This window comes from Nicotiana attenuata, chromosome 6 (genome assembly GCF_001879085.1).
Source record: "Nicotiana attenuata strain UT chromosome 6, NIATTr2, whole genome shotgun sequence".
NCBI classification, from domain to species: domain Eukaryota; kingdom Viridiplantae; phylum Streptophyta; class Magnoliopsida; order Solanales; family Solanaceae; genus Nicotiana; species Nicotiana attenuata.
Genome location: NC_031994.1, coordinates 71,301,842 through 71,311,808, shown reverse-complemented (window position 1 = coordinate 71,311,808; position 9,967 = coordinate 71,301,842).

The following is a 9,967-nucleotide window of genomic DNA, read 5'->3' as shown; positions in this document are numbered from 1 at the left end:
ACCTATAACCTAGTGAGAGTAAGGAGTAAAAGATGGTACAAAGATGGGTTGCTAACCTAAATAAGTTGAGTAGAAATTGTGAACTTCTTTTCTAAGTCATACGCGTTAACTTGTGCACTAGATTGACGTTGCTAGACCATTTGGTGAATTGAAAATAGAAGTTAAAAGGGGACCCGACTCCAGGTATGTATGGCTAACTTTGAACTTGTAAAATCGCCTTGTTTGGGTGTTTGAGTGCTTGGTATGTGATTTCTACGTGATTTGTTTGTGAAATTCCTGTGATTGGTATGGTTGAGTGATTGTGGTTGTGCCTTCGCTATATTGATGCAAGTAATCAGAAATAAACCAAGTTTGCGATTGTGAATGTGCTATGTGGTAAGAACTGTGAAACAAGTAATGGAAGGAAATGAGAATTGATGTGCTCGGAATAACCGTGGTAGTAACATATGTGGTTTGTCGTGGGAAATTATCGTCGTGACCTATCAATGCATATGAGTAGTGGAATACATGGAAATGGTATTGATGGCTATGGAAGTTCATGTAAATTGTTGTTGTTGTTTCTTTGAGGTAATTGTTGCTGTTTCTTGAGGATTGTTGTTGTTGTTCTTTGTGAATTGTTGTTGTTGTTGTGTTGTTTGTGAATTGTGATTGTTCGGTGGGATCGGGTTGCGCGCCGCAACACGAAGAAATAAGGTGTGGGTTGTGGTGATAAGGGTGGCCGAGGTAATAAGGTTGGAAAGCGATCGAAATCGCTATTGAAATGAACTATGAACAAATTGTGAAAATTATTGATGTGGAAATGTGGAAGGGGAAACAGGAGAGATTGTAAACTTGTTGGTTTGGTTGCTCTTTCTTTGTGGATTTGATTGTTATTTCCTTTACAATTACATGCTTGTTTATGGAGGAGAGATTGTATACATGTTGGCTTAATTGTTCCCTCCTTGTGGATTTGATTGTCGCTTTTATTTCTGCTACTTACTTGCTTATGGTTCAAGTTTACTTGGAGCAAAGTTTGCTCATACATACCAGTACAATTCAAATGTACTGACGTCCCTTTTGCCGGGGGCGCTACATTCGTGTTATGATTGTAGGTGGATCCGTAGCAGGTACTCCAGTCCACCGATCGTAGCTCCCCTTCGCCATCCATCAGCTTTTTGGTGAGCCCCTTTCCTCTCGGGGCCCTGCGTGGTTCAGGCCACATTGTTTCCGGAGTTTTAGTTGATTTTGTGTAAGGTATAGCCGGAGCCTTGTTACCGGCAAATACTGTATTATCCTGTTGTACTATTAGAGGCTCCGTAGACAGTAGATGTGGGTTAGAAACTTGTGTAGATCCGTGTTTTCATATATTGGTAACGAGTTGGTGATTTCATTACTATTATGTAAGTATGTATGTGTTTTGTAAATTAAAAAGTGTTCTTAATTAATTATTTGGCAAATTCTTGGAATAATTGAGTAAGGAAAACATGGGGTAACATGTGGGTTAGGAAAGGCATCCAGGTTCGCTTGGCTGGGGCTACCCGGTCGGGCGCCGGTCATGTCCCTCGAATTTGGGGCGTGACAAACTTGGTATCAGAGCCTAAGGTTTTAAGGAGTCCTAGGATGTCTTGGAGCCGTGTCTAGTAGAGCCCTACTTATCGGTGTGTCGACCACATCTATAAGTGGGGGGCTGCATGGACATTTAGGAAATTTCCCACTTCCTTGTTATTCTGTATCGTGCGGTGAAGTGAAATGTGAAAGCATCTATGTCTAACTCGTGCTTTGTTTTGAATTTTTCAGTAATGGCACCTAAGAAGAGAGCTAGACTCGGCCTTGGGGCCAATGCCACCACGAGTGAGGCTATGAATCATGTACCTGATGCCGTGGGTGAGAGTGACTCCCCGGCCTTGAACCTACCTGGCCCGTCTGTCCCAGACCAGCATGTTCCTGATCCTGCAGCGGCAGAGGGTGCCACCATCCCTCCCGCCGATATTCCTGATTCTGGCACCATTCCAGCTCCTGGTCCCGAGGTTTCTGACGTGGACCTTAGGGGAGCCATCCGCATGTTGACCCAGTTAGTGGCCGCTCAGGCCCAGAGATCTCAGGATGCCCCTACATCCTCTAGCGGACAGGGAGATTCTACCAGCTCCAGAGTTAACCAGTTTTTGCGGTTAGCCCCTCCAGAGTTCTCAAGCACAGACCTAGAGGCCGATCCGCAGGAATTTCTTGATGAAATGTATAAGACCCTCCGAGTGATGAAAGCTTCAGAGATAGAGGGAGTTGAATTGGCATCATACAGGTTGAGAGGAGCAGCATATTCATGGTTCGAGATGTGGGAGGACTCCCGTGGGGAGGGAGGACCTCCGGCCAGATGGGATGAGTTTGTAGATGCGTTCTTGGACCAGTTCTTGCCTGCTGAGACAATAGCAGCCCGTGCCACAGAGTTCGAGACCCTCAAGCAGGGCAGTATGAGTGTTTGGGAGTACCACATGGAGTTCGTGAGATTGTCCAAGTATGCTCCACAGTTAGTGTCGACCATGGCAGCTAGAGTTCAGCGATTTGTTCAGGGCCTTAGTCCCTTGGTAGTAAATGAGGCTGCTACAGCGGCCTTACACTCGGATATGAACTATGGAAAGATTGTGGGATTCGCTCAGGCCACAGAGGCTAGGAAGTTGAAGATTCGGGCGGAAAGGGAGAGTAGCAGCAGGGCTCGATCAGCGGGTCACTCAGGGAGATCAGCTCAGGGAAGAGGGTCATCAGGGCCGTCCCAGTCATATGCTCAGTCCTCAGCGAGCGCACCGCTATCTCTGCACAGTTATCAGCAGAGCAACCGCATGAGACCAGGTTCAGACGGTAGGAGACCCCATCAGTCCGGTCGTTCAGGAGGGAGATCACAGCAGCAGGGGAGGGCTCTATGCCCCAAGTGTGGAAGATTTCATACAAAGACTTGCTACTTGGATATCCCGGTGTGTTTCAGATGCGGGGTGAGAGGTCATATTCAGCGAGACTGTCATGTGCCCAATCAGGACATGGGTAGGGGATCTGCTCAGTCGTCCGGTTCTATAGTCGCCACATCATCTGTGCGTCCTCCAGCCCCAGCAGGCCGTGGTACAGTTAGGGGTGGAGCTCGTGGTAGAGGTGGACCCAGCCGGTTCTATGCTTTGAGTGGTCGTCAGAATACACAGGCTTCTCCAGATGTGATTACAGGTATCTTGTCTGTTCAGGCCATTGATTGTTATGCTCTTATTGATCCGGGGTCCTCTTTGTCTTATGTCACCCCATTCATCGCTTCAAGCTTTGGGATAGAACCCGAACAGCTTCATGAGCCGTTCTCTGTATCGACTCCGGTTGGTGATTCTATTACAGCCGCGCGAGTTTATAGGAATTGTGTTGTCACGGTATGTGGTCGTGTTACCACGGCCAATCTTATCGAGCTTGGAATAGTGGATTTTGATGTGATTATGGGGATGGACTGGCTTTATTCGTGCTTTGTAAACTTGACTGCCGAACGAGAGTTATGAGACTCGAGTTCCCTAATGAGCCGGTTATCGAGTGGGAAGGGAATAATGTGGTGCCGAAGGGTAGGTTTATTTCCTACCTTAAGGCTTCAAAGATGATTAAGAAGGGATGTATCTATCATTTGGTCCGGGTGGCGGACACCACTTCGGAAGTATCTACCCCCGAGTCCGTGCCAGTCGTGAATGAGTTTCTCGAAGTGTTTCCGGACGAGCTTCCAGGGATTCCGCCAGATAGGGAGATTGATTTCGGGATTGATGTATTGCCAGATACGCAGCCAATATCTATTCCACCATACAGAATGGCTCCAGCGGAGTTAAGGGAGTTGAAGGAGCAGCTGAAGGATTTATTAGAAAAGGGGTTCATACGGCCGAGTGTGTCGCCGTGGGGTGCTCCGGTTCTCTTTGTCAGGAAGAAGGATGGGTCGCTCCGGATGTGTATTGATTATCAGCTCAACAAAGTCACCATCAAGAATAAGTATCCTCTGCCTCGAATAGATGATTTGTTCGACCAATTGCAAGGTGCAAGGTTCTTCTCCAAAATTGATCTACGGTCCGGGTATCACCAATTGAAGATTAGGGAGCAGGATATTCCCAAGACCGCTTTCAGAACTCGCTATGGTCACTTTGAATTCTTGGTCATGTCTTTTGGGCTAACCAACGCCCCGGCAGCCTTTATGGATCTTATGAATCGTGTCTTCAAGCCATTTCTAGACTCCTTCGTGATTGTTTTTATTGACGACATCCTTGTTTATTCGCGGAGCCGGGAGGATCATGCCGGTCACCTCAGGGCAGTTCTACAGACTCTTCATCAGCACCAGTTGTATGCTAAATTTTCAAAATATGAGTTTTGGTTGGAGTCCGTTGCCTTTTTGGGTCATGTTGCTTCTAGTGAAGGGATTCGGGTAGACCCCCAGAAGATTGCAGCAGTAAAAGATTGGCCTAGACCCACGACCCCGATGGAGATTCGTAGCTTCTTGGGTTTGGCAGGGTATTATCGGAGGTTTGTGGAGGGATTCTCTGCCCTCGCCTCCCCGTTGACTAAGTTGACGCAGAAAGCAGTTAAGTTCCAATGGTCCGACGCTTGTGAGAAAAGTTTTCAGGAACTAAAGTCAAGGTTGACCTCGGCACCAATATTGACCTTGCCGGAAGGCACAGAAGGATTTGTGGTTTATTGCGATGCCTCCAGGGTTGGTTTGGGGTGTGTGTTGATGCAACAGGGGAAAGTTATAGCGTATGCTTCGAGGTAGCTCAAGAATCACGAGAAGAATTATCCGACACATGATTTGGAGCTTGCGGCAGTTGTGTTTGCCTTGAAAATATGGCGGCATTACCTTTATGGGGTCCATGTGGATGTGTTCTCGGACCACAAGAGTCTCCAGTATTTGTTCAAGCAGAAGGAATTGAATTTAAGGCAGCGACGGTGGTTAGAATTACTCAAGGATTATGATATGAACATTTTGTACCATCCAGGGAAGGCGAACGTGGTGGCCGACGCTCTCAGTCGGAAATCTATGGGTAGTTTGGCTCATTTGGGAGTGGATCAAAGGCCCTTGGCTCGGGAGGTTTATCAATTGGCCAGTCTAGGGGTTTGTATTTCGACATCAGACGAGGGGAATGTTATGGTACATAATGGAGCAGAATCGTCACTCGTAGCGGAAGTCAAGGAAAAGCAGTTTATCGATCCAGCATTGGCTCAAATGAAGGAAGCAGTTTTGAATAACAAGACTTCGGCATTTTCACTCGGCGGCGAGGATGGTGTATTGCGGTGTCAAGGTAGGCTATGTGTTCCGGATGTGGATAAGCTTCGGGAGAGGGTAATGGCGGAGGCTCATAATTCCAGGTATTCCGTGCATCCAGGTTCTACGAAAATGTATCATGACCTCAAGGAGATTTATTGGTGGAACGGTATGAAGAGGGGTGTGGCGGACTTTGTATCTAAATGTCCGAATTGTCAGCAAGTGAAGGCTGAGCATCAGCGGCCCGGTGGGCTAACTCAGCTTATGGAAATACCAATGTGGAAATGGGAGATGATCAACATGGATTTCGTGGTAGGATTACCTCGCACTCAGCGCAAGTTCGACTCGATTTGGGTAATAGTGGATCGACTCACCAAATCATCCTACTTCTTGCCAGTCAAGTCCACCGATACTGCAGAACAATACGCTAAGTTGTATATCAAGGAGATAGTAAGGCTTCATGGCACTCCGCTTTCTATTATCTCGGATCGAGGGGCCCAGTTCACAGCTAATTTTTGGAAGAAATTTCAGCAAGGTTTGGGTACTCAGGTGAATCTCAGCACAGCTTTCCATCCACAGACTGATGGCCAAGCGGAGCGGACTATTCAGACGCTTGAAGATATGTTGCGGGCTTGTGTCTTGGATTTAAAAGGTAATTGGGATGATCACTTGCCACTTATAGAATTTGCTTACAATAACAGCTTTCATGCTAGCATTCGAATGGCCCCATTTGAGGCATTGTACGGAAGGAGGTGCAGGTCTCCGATCGGATGGTTTAAAGTGGGTGAAGCAGAATTAATAGGACCGGATCTTGTGCACCAGGCTGTGGAGAAAGTTAAAGTCATTCAGGAAAGGATGAAAACTGCTCAGAGTCGCCAGAAATCCTATGCGGACGTTCGTCGAAGAGAATTGGAATTTCAAGTTGATGATTGGGTGTTCTTGAGAGTATCTCCTATGAAGGGAGTCATGCGATTCAGGAAGAAAGGTAAGTTGAATCCTAGGTACGTCGGGCCGTACCGGATCGTTCAAAGGGTAGGGCAGGTGGCCTATAGGTTGGAATTGCCTCCTGAGATGTCATTAGTGCACCCGGTGTTCCATGTATCTATGTTGAAGAAAGTAGTTGGAGATCCGTCCACTATCGTGCCAGTCGAGACTATCGAGGTTAATGAAGAGTTGTCGTATGAAGAAGTTCCGGTTGCCATTCTTGATAGACAAGTTCGTAAGTTGAGAAATAAGGAAGTTGCCTCAGTTAAGGTGTTGTGGCGAAGTCAACAAGTTGAGGAAGCTACATGGGAAGCGGAGAAGGAAATGAAAGAGAAATATCCCCATCTGTTTGATCAAGTCTAGAAGAAATTATGTGACCTTTCTATTTCTAAAACAACTACCATTGTGTCCAAGTTGATTCCTTCCTAAATGCTAGTGAAGTCCCTCTAGTTGTGCAAGACTTATAGGTGTAGGGATTGTTTCAAGATCATGTGAACATTTCTTTGGTAAATGAAAGCCTTATAAAGACTCTTGTGTTAAGTAATCAATTAATGGTTGTATAAGTTGGTAATGAATTACTTGTATGCTTGTAATGTGTTGAAGTGGCTAAATTATGTGAAACTCATTGAAATAACTGATTCATACGCAAAGCATATCAAGTGAACAAATGTGTGCAATTGTTATGGTAGGAAATTGTATAAAAGTTGTATGGGTGGTTGTAATTCTGTTATCGTGTTCGGAAATTGTGTTTCGGGGGCCCTCTATCAGGTAGAGATGTCCAAATTACAAAGGAAACTCTGGCAAAAAATTTTTCAAAAAATTTGGAAAATAGTGAAAGGTGTAGGAATCTGCATAACATGTTTTCAAAACCAACTGATCTTTGAAATATTGAAAAGCTTGAAATAGGTCCTCATTCGGGGACGAATGATTTTAAGTGGGGGAGGATGTGAGGCCCCGTAAAAAATTTTGACTCAAAAATCTAGTATCTTGAGGTGTCGACTCCGAATATGTGTTAGGAATGCGTAGAATTCTTCGCGGCTCGCAAGCTCGCCGCGGTTCGGACCCTTGGTATTGATCTAAGCTTGTAAAAATCAAAAGAATCAATTTTTCCAGAAAATGCCATTCTGCATCCCAGAATGCGGTCGCAGATCTAGTATGCGGACCGCATTCCTACCTCAAAGTGAAACAGAAGAGTTGTCAAAATTAATGTTAAAAATGCGGTCTATTATGCGATCGCATAACCAATATGCGGACCGCATAATCGTCGCATAAGTTCCTCAAGGATTTGTGAAGGTCAGTTCTGCGGTGCACAATGCAACCGCATAACAGGAATGCGGACCGCATTCCTGTCGCAGACCCAAACAGAATCATCAGAGTTTTGGGAGCAATTCTGCGGTCCAATCTGCGGACCGCATTTCAGTTCTGCGATTGCAGAATGCGACCGCAGATCTTGCTCGGGCTTCTATTTTCTAAATTTTATACCCGACCCCCTTTTTAATAAAACACCCCCAGCCCCTCATTTTTAACGACCTTCTGCACAAAATAAGAGAGAGGAAGAGAGAGTCTTGAGAGAGAAAGTCATCTTCTCCAAATTTGATTCTTCAAAACCATCCGGGCCGGGAAATTTCAAGCTTATCTTCATCCCCCTTTTCTTGCAGGTAACATCCATAACCCTTTTCACTGAATTTCTGGTTTAAACTGGGGGGGGGGAGTCTCATGCATTGGTTTTTGAAAATAGTGGTTGAACTCATACATGCATGTCATTCTATAACCTAAAACCTAGTGAGAGTAATTGGGTAGGAGTAAAAGATGGTACAAAGATGGGTTGCTAACCTAAATAAGTTGAGTAGAAGTTGTGAACTTCTTTTCTAAGTCATACGCGTTAACTTGTGCACTAGATTGATGTGGCTAGACCATTTGGTGAATTGGAAATAGAAGTTAAAAGGGAATTCGGCTCCAGGTATGTATGGCTAACTTTGAACTTGTAAAATCGCCTTGTCTGGGTGTTTGAGTGCTTGGTATGTGATTTCTACGTGATTTGTTTGTGAAATTCCTGTGATTGGTATGGTTGAGTGATTGTGGTTGTGCCTTCGCTATATTGATGCAATTAATCAGAAATAAACCAAGTTTGCGATTGTGAATGTGCTATGTGGTAAGAATTGTAAAACAAGTATTGGAAGGAAATGGGAATTAATGTGCTCGGAATGACCGTTGTAGTAACATATGTGGTTTGTCGTGGGAAATTATCGTCGTGACCTATCAATGCATATGAGTGGTGGAATACATGAAAATGGTATTGATGGCTATGGAAGTTCATGTAAATTGTTGTTGTTGTTCTTTGTAAATTGTCGTTGTTGTTTCTTCAGGATTGTTGTTGTTGTTCCTTGTGAATTGTTGTTGTTGTTGTGTTGTTTGTGAATTGTGATTGTTCGGTGGGATCAGGTTGCGCGCCGTAACACGAAGAAATAAGGTGTGGGTTGTGGTGATAAGGGTGGCCGAGGTAATAAGGGTGGCCGAGGTAATAAGGTTGGAAACTGATCGAAATCGCTATTGAAATGAACTATGAACAAATTGTGAAAATTATTGATGTGGAAATGTGAAAGGGGAAACAGGAGAGATTGTAAACTTGTTGGTTTTGTTGCTCTTTCTTTGTGGATTTGATTGTTATTTTCTTTACAATTACATGCTTGTTTATGGAGGAGAGATTGTATACCTGTTGGCTTAATTGTTCCCTCCTTGTGGATTTGATTGTCGCTTTTATTTCTGCTACTTACTTGCTTATGGTTCGAGTTTACTTGGAGCAAAGTTTGTTCATACATACCAGTACAATTCAAATGTACTGACGTCCCTTTTGCTGGGGGCGCTACATTCGTGTTATGATTGTAGGTGGATCCGTAGCAGGAACTCCAGTCCACCGATCGTAGCTCCCCTTCGTCATCCATCAGCTTTTTGGTGAGCCCCTTTCCTCTCGGGGCCCTGCGTGGTTCAGGCCACATTGTTTCCGGAGTTTTAGTTGATTTTGTGTAAGGTATAGCCGGAGCCTTGTTACCGGCAAATACTGTATTATCCTGTTGTGCTATTAGAGGCTCCGTAGACAGTAGATGTCTTAGAAACTTGTGTAGATCCGTGTTTTCATAAATTGGTAACGAGTTGGTGATTTCATTACTATTATGTAAGTATGTATGTGTTTTATAAATTAAAAAGTGTTCTTAATTAATTATTTGGCAAATTCTTGGAATAATTGAGTAAGAAAAACATGGGGTAACATGTGGGTTAGGAAAGGCATCCAGGTTCGCTTGGCTGGGGCTACCCGGTCGGGCGCCGGTCATGTCCCTCGAATTTGGGGCATGACAATACCCCCCTCCCTCTTCTTCATTTCAATACTCAATACTCATTTCTCAATCTAAATTTCTCTCATTCTCTCAACCTCCAATTTTCAAGGCTTCAAGTCTCAATCTCAAATTTCAAGTTAAATCATGCCTCGTTCGGAAAGAATGCGCTTATTTGTTTCGCAACACTTTGAAGTGCTTGAAGAAAATGAAGAAGGCCAAATATTAAAGTGCAAGAACTGTGGTAGAGTCTTAAATTTTCGTTCAGGGTGTACCACAGGCATTTTAAGGAGGCATATAAAGTATTGTCTTGAGCGTATTTATCCGAAAATTCGTATTTAAGATTTTTCGACAATTTGTGTTATTTTAAAATTATTAGACGTATTTATGCTTAATGTTTTACTTTGTTATTAATTTATTATGC